Genomic DNA, 10,499 nt, shown 5'->3' on the forward strand with positions numbered 1-10,499 from the left:
ATATAATAATAAAATAAAAAAAGAAGAAAACACTGCGGTTCTTGTGCGGCTCCAACAGCTAGGAGGCAAGTCCTGGGCGTCTCCCCGAGGGCTCCACGGGGAGCCCTGCGCGCTTTGGGGTGAAAGCCGCGGGCGGCGCCCCGGGGGTCTAGCGGGCCAGGAGATCGCACCCCCGGGTCCCCGCGTCTTGAACCGGAGCGCAACGCACGGAGCTCGGCGGTGCCTGACGCCCAGAGCGGCGGGCCCGGCGCTGGGTGCGAATCCGCAGCATCGCGCGGAGTGGCAGCCTGCTGCGTCCAGGTCCTCGGGGGCCACCAGCCGGGAGCGGGACAGGCTTCCGCGTAGCCCGGAGAGCCGCCCCTCCAGGAAGCGCCCGCCTCGCGCCCGCTTCCCGCCCACATCCTCCCTCGACTGGAGGGAGGAGCCCGCGCCGCAGCCGGGGCCCGAGGAGGGCCAGCCCCAGCCCGGGCGAGCGCACATGTAAGTACGGCCACGCGGGTAGCGCCCTGAGCCTGTCCCGCGCCGCCGCCCGGCTGACAGCACAGCTCGCGGGGATGCCCCGGCGGCCCGGAGCACGCTGAGGTTGCGGGAAGCGCGGTGAGTGGGGTCCGCGGCGAGGGCGGGCCGGGCACTGCGCGCGCTCAAGTTCGGCCTGGGGCTTGGAGGGGGAGTGGGTTCAGCCGGAGGGACTCCGACGTCCCTGGCCGCCGCCCCCCGCAGCTCGCCTTGGGTGGGGGGGAACTCAGCTCCCACCCGGCCACGCGGGGGCGCCCGTCTGCGGGGGGCGGCTGGAGGATGGGCGGTTTCGGGGACACTGGCTAGCTATTTGGGAGACCCTCTTCCACCGTTAGGTGACTGAGGGCTGGCGATCGCAGCGGCCAGCACAATTGTTTGGAGGCGAGCGCGCCCTTTGACCCCACCCTGACCGGAACCTGGCGCTACTCGGGATCAGCCCAAGGGCCGACTCCCTGCTCTAACTGGGGAGAAGAGATGGGGAATAGTGCCGGGCGGCGTTCCAGAAGTCGGAGTGTGTTTGCAAACTAGTTTTTGCGCAAAAGCTGTCTGGCACCTGTGTGTTTCAAGGGGTGGAGGAGGAAGCGAGAAGCCCTTCTTCTTTTTTTTTTTTTTTTTCCCCATCCCCGCAACGGTGCTCCTGGGAAAAATAAAGGAGACTAATGCTCCTCTTTCCTTCTCTTCCCCTCCCTTCCCGAATCCTGTCTTTGGTACAGCTGGCTAGTCTTTGGATAAGGGGCTACCTCAAAAGGAGGCTGGGAGTGCCCAAGGTCACGGGTGCAATAGCAGTCCCGAACTGGGTGGTCATTCAAAGGGTCCGCCTTGTACTCTGATTCTTCCTGCCCTATAAGAACTCTGGGGGAAGGGGAAAGGGGAAAAGCCTTTGAGAATTAGCCCAGATGCCCTTTGTTTTGTCTGACCACAGACCTCCATCATGTAGGGGTGTGGAGCTGTCACCAACAGTTGGGAAGGGGTATTATACTTCCCATCTCTCAAGAGATGGGAAGGAGTCTTATACTGCCCCTGGCGGTGTCTACCGCATCTGTGTTTGGAGGCATTGTTGCTAGGCAGGCTTCCTGCTGAGAATTCCCTAATCCAGGGTTAGGGTCCTGCTTTCCTGCCTGGGGAGATTCCCTCCCTCTGCCTTCTTCCAGGCAGAGCCAAACTCTTCCAGAATATAGCTCCCTCACCATGGACTCAGAAGGGACTTGATGTAGGCTCGTCAAAGTGGGAGGACCTGGTCATCCTTCCTTCTTGGCAGGGAAGCTGCTGTCCAGGAGAGACAATATAAGGTCCCTGATGCTTCAGGATTGTAGTCAGGGCCAGAGGTGCCTCCTGGCTCCTAATCCTTTGCTCTCTGACCGCTGGTCACATGGCTGCAACTCCCCTTGTGAGATCAAGAATGCTGCCTTTTGCAGTGGATGAGAGCCCTTCTCCCACAGGAAGGGAGGCATTTCTGGTTGGGTTGTCATTTCTAGTGGCCTGTGGACAGTCCCAGTATGGGAGTTGTGAGAGACCTACCTGGCCTCGAGCACCTTTTTGTGACCAGAAGTGGGATGATGGTCTCAACTGTGTATTTCCAGTTTCTATAAAGTAGGCCGGTCTCCAGGGCCTCCTGGAAACTGACCAGGCACAAACACTAAAGTGAGAGTTTATTGCCACCTTGGCAGGGGGCCCAGTGAACTCTGGGGCTGTCCTCAGATGATAATGAGCCCCTGGAATGGGAGAGTTCATCAGATGCATTTCTGCATGGAAAAACCGGGGACAAAGGCTATGGATGCTTGAGTTCTCTGTTGCTTCCTGCCTTCATGCCTTCATGCCTTCATGCCTTCACACACACACACACACACACACACACACACACACCCTTTGGCTCTGGGTGTTTTTCCATCTGTGAAATGAGGGCAGACTGCAATACCAGCCCATTTACAGAGCCATAGGGAGGCTGGGCCAGGAAACAGGGTAGGTATTCTTACACGTGGAGAGCTCTTCGTGAGGGTCTGTGATTGCCTTTCCAGCCCTCCCCCAATGCCCTGAGAATTAAAAACCCCAAGGGGACCACGTGAAGAAGAGGGTCAAAACGGAGCCTCAGTTTATCTGTATAATAGTGAGGTGTGCACTCTCTGTCCCCTTCTCTTTCCAGGTAATTGCGTGCTTCCTTAAAGGTAGTTGTGAGGATCCGTTTAGATGACAAAGGGCTCATGTGTCAGCACTGTGACTGGTGCGGGAGGCACTTGGGAACAGCTGTCATCCCATTGTTCCTGGGAATATTAGTGCACTTGATTCGCATGACTGCATCCAACATTCCTTCTGGATTTTTTTTTGGGGGAGCCCTTAAGAGATGAGTCCTGGAATCCAGATATACTGGTACCTCTGGGCCGTTCGAAGGGCAGAGAGGCCAGGGTAGGAAGGTTCGTTCTACTCGGCCCAAGTGTAAAGAACACATTTGAAGTGATGCATCCTGGGTAGGGGTCCCATCACCCCCACACGGAGCTGACCTCACTGGGCTCTGACGCTTGAACAGAAGACAGAAAAAGCACTCTCTAGTGATTGTGCTCCTGTCAGGAGAGCATCTTTACCTGCTGAGACTTCCTGGGTGTCCCTGCCTTCCCCTCTTCTGCCCTCCCCTAGCCCTGCCAGACAGGCTGGGGCTGCAGAGGGTAGGAGCAGAACACCTCCAGAATCCAGCCATCTCGCTTCGAAGCACATGGCTTCCGAATGGTCTGTGTGGTCTCTGTAGAAGCAGGAGGCTCGGGCACCCTGCCATCTAGGCAGTGCGGGCTGGAGATGGTGACCATCCAATCATGGTCCACCCCTTGCTGTCCAGGAGAGACAATGCTTGAAGACTGAGCCAGGGCCAGAGGTGCTGTGTCCTTTGCTCTTGTTTGCCTCCTGAATCTGGCTCCCACGGAGGCCAAAGAAACTACTGGTTAGTGTGTTGGAGTTACCGTCTACTTATCACCCGCAGCCACAGTGTTGTCCGCTGGAATCTGAGAGGAAGAGACAGTAGGGAGGAGGCATATCCCCATCCCTTTCTCTTACTATGTTTTTCCCAGGGTGTTTGTCAGTCTGAAGTGATCTCATTTATTTGTCTGTGCATCGGCTCCTTACCTCTCTCTTCCTCCAGTGGGCATCGTCTCCACCGAACAGGCTGTGCCTTCATACTTGAACAGTACCTTGGTACACAGAAGTTACCCGGTCAATGCTGTATGAGGAGTGGGAGTCTCCCCTTCATCCCAAATGAGGTCCTGAGTGTTAGGTGACAGCCTGGACAGATTATGAGCTTGCCAGCCTGAGTCCCTGGAGGGACACTGCTTTTATTATGCTGGGTGCCAGGAAAGGGTATGGAAAGGTGTGTGTCAGAACAGGGCAGGACTTCCTGGCACAAAAATTTGGGGATTATAGGTAGCCACTGTTACTACCTGCTGCCATTGCCTGCCCACCAGAGAATGCTAGGGAATGTTACCCATTCCCCACATAACCTAGATGTTTCTTAATCTCTCTGACCTCAGTTCATCAACTCCTTCCTTCCTTCCTTCCTTCCTCCCTCCCTCCCTCCCTCCCTTCCTACACCATTTGTGTGCTGGGATAGAACTCAGTTTCAAGCATGCTCAGTCATGTGCTCTACCACTGAACTCTAGCTCCAGTCCCTAACCTCTGTTTCTTCATCTCAGCAGAAATGGGCAACCTAAAAGCTGTTTAGAGTCTTAGCAGATGTGTTCCAAGCAGGCCATCTAGGTTAGGGACTGGCATAACTGTGGTCAAGACAGGCTCTGCCCCTGAGCTGCAGAACTTAGGAAGGACAGAGGGGCATCTGTAGCCACACCCTCAATTCTCAAAACAGGTATGGAGGGGAAAGATTTTCACAAAATGAGGCAGTGCCTAGTTGCTCTATGTCACTCCCCTGTGAACAGCATAGTGGGGGAGCAAAGGTTAGCCCAATCTCTGAATAAAACCACATGGTCACCAAACCCTCAACTCTCCATTAGTTAGGGGCCTCACTCTGGCCAGACTCACTCCTGAGGTCCCCTAAGTGCTCAGAGCACTCAGCAGCACAGAGAACTCTGGCCCATCCCCCAGCTTCCAGGGAGGCAGGGGAGAGGCATGGTACCCAAGCCTACTTTGCAGATGAAGTGCAGAGACCCAGAAAGGAGGAAGGAGTGGTAAGAGAAGAACCTAACAGGATCAACTACCTGCTGGACCACTTGGCCAGCCCCTGTAGTCGCACTGGGAAGACCCTAGGTGGATGAGCTGCACATGGAGCCAGAGTTTGGGTGGGTGTTAATCAGCCTCCTTCCCGGTATGGCCTGGCAGAAACTGAGGGTCCCAGGAGAGCATCAGAGCCAACCCCCTGCCACAGCCTCCTCGCCTGGCTGTCGACATCTATATTTATCCCTATAATGGCCTGGTTGCCTGGCAGAGTGTGGTGTCTTTTAAGCACAGTACCCGGTGCCATAGCTGAAGTAGAAAGTGGTTTATGTGCAGACCTCCACGACTCCATCACCTTGTCCAGAGTGAGTGCCAGCCTGTTCCCGGGGCTGCATGCCACTTGGCAGGAGCCACACAGCCGCCACGGATGCACAGGAAAAGCCCTGGGAGGAGGAGTCTTGACTCTGAATCCCTCCGTCCCTAGCAAGCAGGGATGTTGAAGTGGTAGGACTGAGGTCAGGATTCTTACATGGCTGGAGGGTGAGACAGGGTGCACCCTTTCAGCCCAGAGTGTCTAAGGACTTGTTATTCCAAAATCCCTGAGTTCAGCTAAGTATGGTAGTGAATATCTTTGATCCCAGCTCTCAAGAGGAAAAGGCAGGGTGAATCTCTGGAGTTCTAGACCAGCCTGGTCTACATCTCAAGGTTAGACCACCCAGAGTCTAAAAAAAACCAAACCAGACCAGACCAGACCAGACCAGACCAGACCAGACCAGACCAAACCAAACCAACAAAACCCCAACAACCCACACAGCTAGTCTCCGCAGTTAAGAGCACTTGTTGCTTTTGCAGAGAACCTGGGTTCAGTTCCCAGTAGCTCCCAATCATCCATAATTCTAGTTCTAGGGGACCTAAGACCCTTATCCAGCTTCTGTGGGCACCAGACGCGCACACATGGTGCTTAAATACACATGCAGGCAAAACACACACACACACACATCAAAGAAATAACTTTTAAAAGTCCAAGAATTCCCAGGCCCAGGAACTTTAGAGGGGGAGGGTCTGTGATCCTAGGCTTCTGTAATACCTTTTCCCTCTTCCAACTGTGTCCTCTCACTTGCTCAGCTCCCAACCTGTATGTGTCTGTGTTGGGAATAACAGAAATAAGAGGCTGGGTGTGGTGGCACATGCCTGTATTCCCAACCAGCAGTCAAGAGGCTGGGGCAAGAGGATTGCTGAAAGTTTGTAGCCAGCCTTGCCTATATGCCAGGATCTATCTCAAAACTCCAAAACAGAAGAAAATGATATCAGCTGATGTTTTTAATTCTTTCAGTTCAAGCCAATGTTTTTTGTTTTGTTTTGTTTTTTTTTTAAATTAGTGATACTAGACTGGTTCTCCTGAGTGACCAGGAAAGCAGCAAGGGCTTTGTGGAAGGGTCTGTGGGGTTTTGTGTGTGTGTGTGTGTGTGTGTGTGTGTGTGTGTGTGTGTGTGTGTGATCCCCCTCCTGGACTCACCCCTGCTTGTGAGTTTACAATCAGCCTGGTTTATGTAGCAAGATTCTGTCTCAAAATCAAAATGACTGAGTGTGGGGTTTGGTGTCGCGGTGCACAGGGCCCTCAGTCCAATCCCCAGTGATTCAAAAAAGAAAGAGAATCATCCCCAGCATGGGACACCATGACAGAGCCGTGCGATCCCCGGCATGGGATACCATGACAGAGCCGTGCGTCTAGTATAAGGGCAGCTGGGCCCAGGAATGGGAACCCTCAGACCTCCTCCTGGTGTCCCTTCTCATCAGCTTCATGCTGCCTGTCACCATTGTCTCCACTTCCAACAGCTTAGGTTTCTTTTGTCCACACCTAAACTCACGTAAGGAGCCCAGCAGGGTGCGTGTATCCTCCTTCACGCTGACACACCAATTCCTGATCTGGAATCAGGGCAGCCACTCAGATGGTGTCGCTGTGGGCGTCCTCCCGTGGGTCCTTTGGTGAGTGTTTGTGCCAGGAGTTAGCTTCCAGGCTCTGCCAAATGTTTCTCCTGCGTAGTTTACACCAAATCCCACTGCCTCTGACAAACTGTAAGAGTTCTGGCCACTCTGATTCTTGGCAACATGTGACGTGCCAGCTTTCTACAGTTTTGACCGTCGTAAGGATCGTTCGTGATGGGCCTGGTACATAGCAGTACCGCACTTGGTTCTACTGAGCTGAATGGGGAGAGTAAAAGGAGTCAGGTGGAGAAAGAGAAAGTGCATTCCAGGCAGCTGGACTAGCAGGTGCAGAATTGGGGATTCACAGAGATGTATTATTGGAACCTCATATAGTAAAGAACATAGCCAGAAACGTGAGGGTGGGGGAGGGAACCGTGGGAGCCCTACCAGCGGGACTAGGTGTCATCCTGGGAAGGAAAGGGAGCCTCTGAGATACTTTCACCATTGTGAAACAGAGCTTTCAGTGTGTGCTGGCATTCCCATGGGGAAGAAAACAGAGGCAGGGGCTGGGGAGATGGCTCTGTCCATATAGTGCTTGCATGCAAGCACCAGGTTCCTAGAATCCTAGCTGGAAAGACAGGTAAATCCATCCCAGGGGCTCAACAGTCAAGATTCCAGGCCAGTAAGAAACCCCGAGGATGACATCTGAGGTTGTCCTCTTGCCGTATGTATGTGTGCACTTACACATACACACATACACACACACACACACACACACACACACACACACAGAGTGAGAGCGAGACACACACACACACACACAGAGTGAGAGCGAGACACACACACACACACACACACACACACGCACACACACACTGGAGCGCAAGCTCACACACGAGAGGGAGGGGAAGGAAGGAGGGAGGAGAAGAGAAAGAGAACAGGGTCCCATCAGTCTGGAAGGTGGATGAGTTCTGAGACCCAGAGAGTGATATCAAGAGCAGTTATCATCAGCTTGGGAGCCAGAAGGCAGGAACCATTTAGGCAGCCATCCAACCTCCATTGTGGGTGTGGTCACGTGGTCACGTGGTCACAGGGCCTTGAGCAGGGGTGTCTGGAAGGTAAAACTCACTGTGCACTCCGGATGGGATTGGGCCTTGTAGGGGCTCTTCGTTATTTCAGATTTGTCTCTGTCAGGGTGGCTATGTCCCTTCCAGCAGATCCTGGAGCTCCGACACGTGAGAACTCAGTACCCCATTTCCTGCTCCTCAAAGCTCAAGGTTGCTTGGATGGCTTACTGTCTCTGTGAATTTGGCTGGCCTATAGTGACCAGTTGTTTAGCCAAATACCAGTCTAGATGTTTCTGTGAAGGTATGTTTAAGATGCGATTAACATTTAAATCAGGCTTTGGGCAAAGCTGATCATCCTCCGTGCATGGGCCCCATCCAGTTGATAGATGGCCTTCAGCCAGAGACTGAGCTTCCTTTAAGACGAGGTCTTGGACCTTAGGGGCACAACATAGAAAAATAAAACCTTTCCTGTTTTCAGCCCATGCTGCCCTCTGAACTTCAGGCTTACACCCGTTGTGGTCCGATGAACGAATTCTTTAAAGTCAGCCTCTTATTGTACAGATGCAGACATACCATCATCTCCGTTTCTCTGGAGAGTCCTGATGATGGGCTTGCCTTCTGAGTTCCTGGGCCTTGTCATCTGGGATGACATCTGGTCAGTGGGATGACAGTGCCCTCGGACCCATCCCAAGACTCCAGAGAACCTTGAGGACTTAGCAGCCCTAGGGGCCAGCAGGCGAGGAGTGACTGACTGGTTAGTTGAGGGTTCTAGTTAGTAGAAAATTACTATCTAAACTAAGCATGGCAGGGCTTGTATGGAAGCCAAGTGTCAACGCCTGCTTAACTAAGCCACGTGCATGCCAAGCTAGAGTCATCCCCAAGGCATTGTCCCAGCCTCAGGTGCCCGCCTTCTTGCTCTCCTCTAGGCTGCAGGTGGGCAGCTTCAAGATCACTCTAGGGAGCATGTTAGAAACTGCAACTGCCTGCCAAACCCGTGGTTTGTGCATACTTGGCTTCCCCGCCTTGCCTGCAGGGCTTGTTCATACACGGGTTGTTAGGTGCCTCCCTAGGGCTTCTGATGGAGCAGGTCTGGGTGGGGCCAGATGGTACCCTTCTGGTGCTTTCTGGAAACCATGCTTGGAGCAGGAAAAGCCCCAAGCTAAGAGCTACTACAGTCCTTATAATGTCGTGCCTACCAACTGCTGAGCCTTCTGTCACCCTTAGGGTGTCAAAGCCAGAGAAACCTCCAGGACTATCACCAAATGTGCCAGTCTCTTATCAATTCCCTGGCCCCATCCTCCACCCTTGGCCTAACTGACATGGTGCATTGTGCCCACAGCAGAAGAGGGTAACAGAGAAGAACCTTGTGACTCAACCAGTTTTAGTCCCTTGCCCTCTTTGTTTGGCTACACATCACCTGTTTTTTGGGGTCTGCCTATCTCCACCCCAGAGATTAAGGTCCACTCAAACAGCGAATGTGCTTTATCTTAATCCTTACAGCAACCCAGAACATACCTTGTTGCCTTCGATATTGCAGAGAGCAAAACTAAACGAGAGAGATTAAGTAAGTAATATAGCTGAGAAATGGCAGAACCAGAGGCTCGAATGCAGGATACTACGTCCAGGGTCTGTGCATTTAACTGCTACTTGACACTGCCCAGAGGACCGGATATCTGTGTGACTGTCACTAGCAAGGCGTTGCAACTTCACCCCTTAGAGTTTGCATCAAAAACTATATATATATATATAACCTTCCAAATACTAGGTTGGACACGCCATGATGTGGAAGTCAGAGGACAAGCTCAGGTGTCTTCCCCTTCAATTCAACCTTGGGAACAAGGTACCCAAGTACCTTGAGTCTCAGTCTCTCTGTTGTTTGCTGCTGGGTACACCAGGCTAGCTGACCTTCGAGCTTCTGGAGAGTCTCCAGTCCCTGGCTACCATCTTACCACAGAAGCACTGGGCTTATAGTCACACACTGCCACACCTGCCTTTATATGGTTTTGGGGATTCAAACTCAGGTCCCCATGCTTGTGTGGTAAGCCCTTCCCCCCACCCCCTCTGTGCCATCTCTATTAGCCTTGGGCATGCTGTTTTTAGTACCTATGGCTTTCTACTAGGAGTGCTTGTTGGTAGTCCCACAGGGCCTCCCGTCCCTAGAGCGGTCACAGCTGAGAGTCTTGGGCCTGAGCAGCTGCTGCTGGGCCCCTTTAGATCTCTCCTTGTCTGCCTTCCACTCATCTCTGTCTGAGTCCCCTGCAACCTATTGTCTCCAGAGCCTCCTTCACTTGGCGTCTCCTGTAACTACCACCTCAAAGGTGGGATCCTTGCATCTGGCTCAGCTACAGGGTCCCCTCAAACCACATCAAGCTCCTATGCTTAGAGTCAGTGGGCCTGGCCTCTATCTATCCCTTACGCCTTCTTGGGCCTCCGCTGTTACACATGACCCTTGCATCCCTTTCTCATCTTTCAGAGGGTTATGAGTTCCAAGGCTGGAGAAGTGGCTTTAGCTTTTAAGTGATGTGGGTGAGCAGCCTGATGCTGGGCTCCTGGCTCTGCTGTGTTTACTGTGCTTGCTGGGTGTTTGCAGTATGCAGACCTGCATTCCTGCTAGGGGGCAGGGGCCCCCTTGAGAACTCATATTATGGGAGCCTTATGGAGCAATGTGTAAAAGAGTTGTTGGTTACAATGATTACTTAAAGAAGTGGTGCGGTGTGGGCACAGAACACATTGGCTTAAGTGATTGTGGCAGACCTCTGAGAATGCTGTCAACGGGGACCCTTCAAGAGAAGAGAAGAGAAGAGGAGGGGAGGGGAGGGCAGGGCAGGGCAGGGCAGGGGAGGG

At 53.2% G+C, this 10,499-nt stretch overlaps 1 protein-coding gene across 3 annotated transcripts in view; it reads left to right on the top strand.

Annotated features, from left to right (window-relative positions):
- The first annotated feature begins 416 nt into the window (after window positions 1-416).
- Window positions 417-10,499, top strand: part of Cpne2 (copine 2) — a 37,106-nt gene continuing 27,023 nt past the window's right edge. The window contains exon 1 of one of the 3 annotated variants that reach the window (XM_029532630.1): window positions 417-480. The gene's annotated coding sequence lies outside the window, so the exon portion shown is untranslated. Of the gene's footprint in view, window positions 598-10,499 lie in introns of all 3 variants that reach the window. The other 2 variants (XM_021220013.1, XM_021220014.2) reach the window with 2 other exon arrangements.

This window comes from Mus pahari, chromosome 20, assembly GCF_900095145.1.
Source record: "Mus pahari chromosome 20, PAHARI_EIJ_v1.1, whole genome shotgun sequence".
In the NCBI taxonomy this organism is placed as follows: Eukaryota; Metazoa; Chordata; class Mammalia; order Rodentia; family Muridae; genus Mus; species Mus pahari.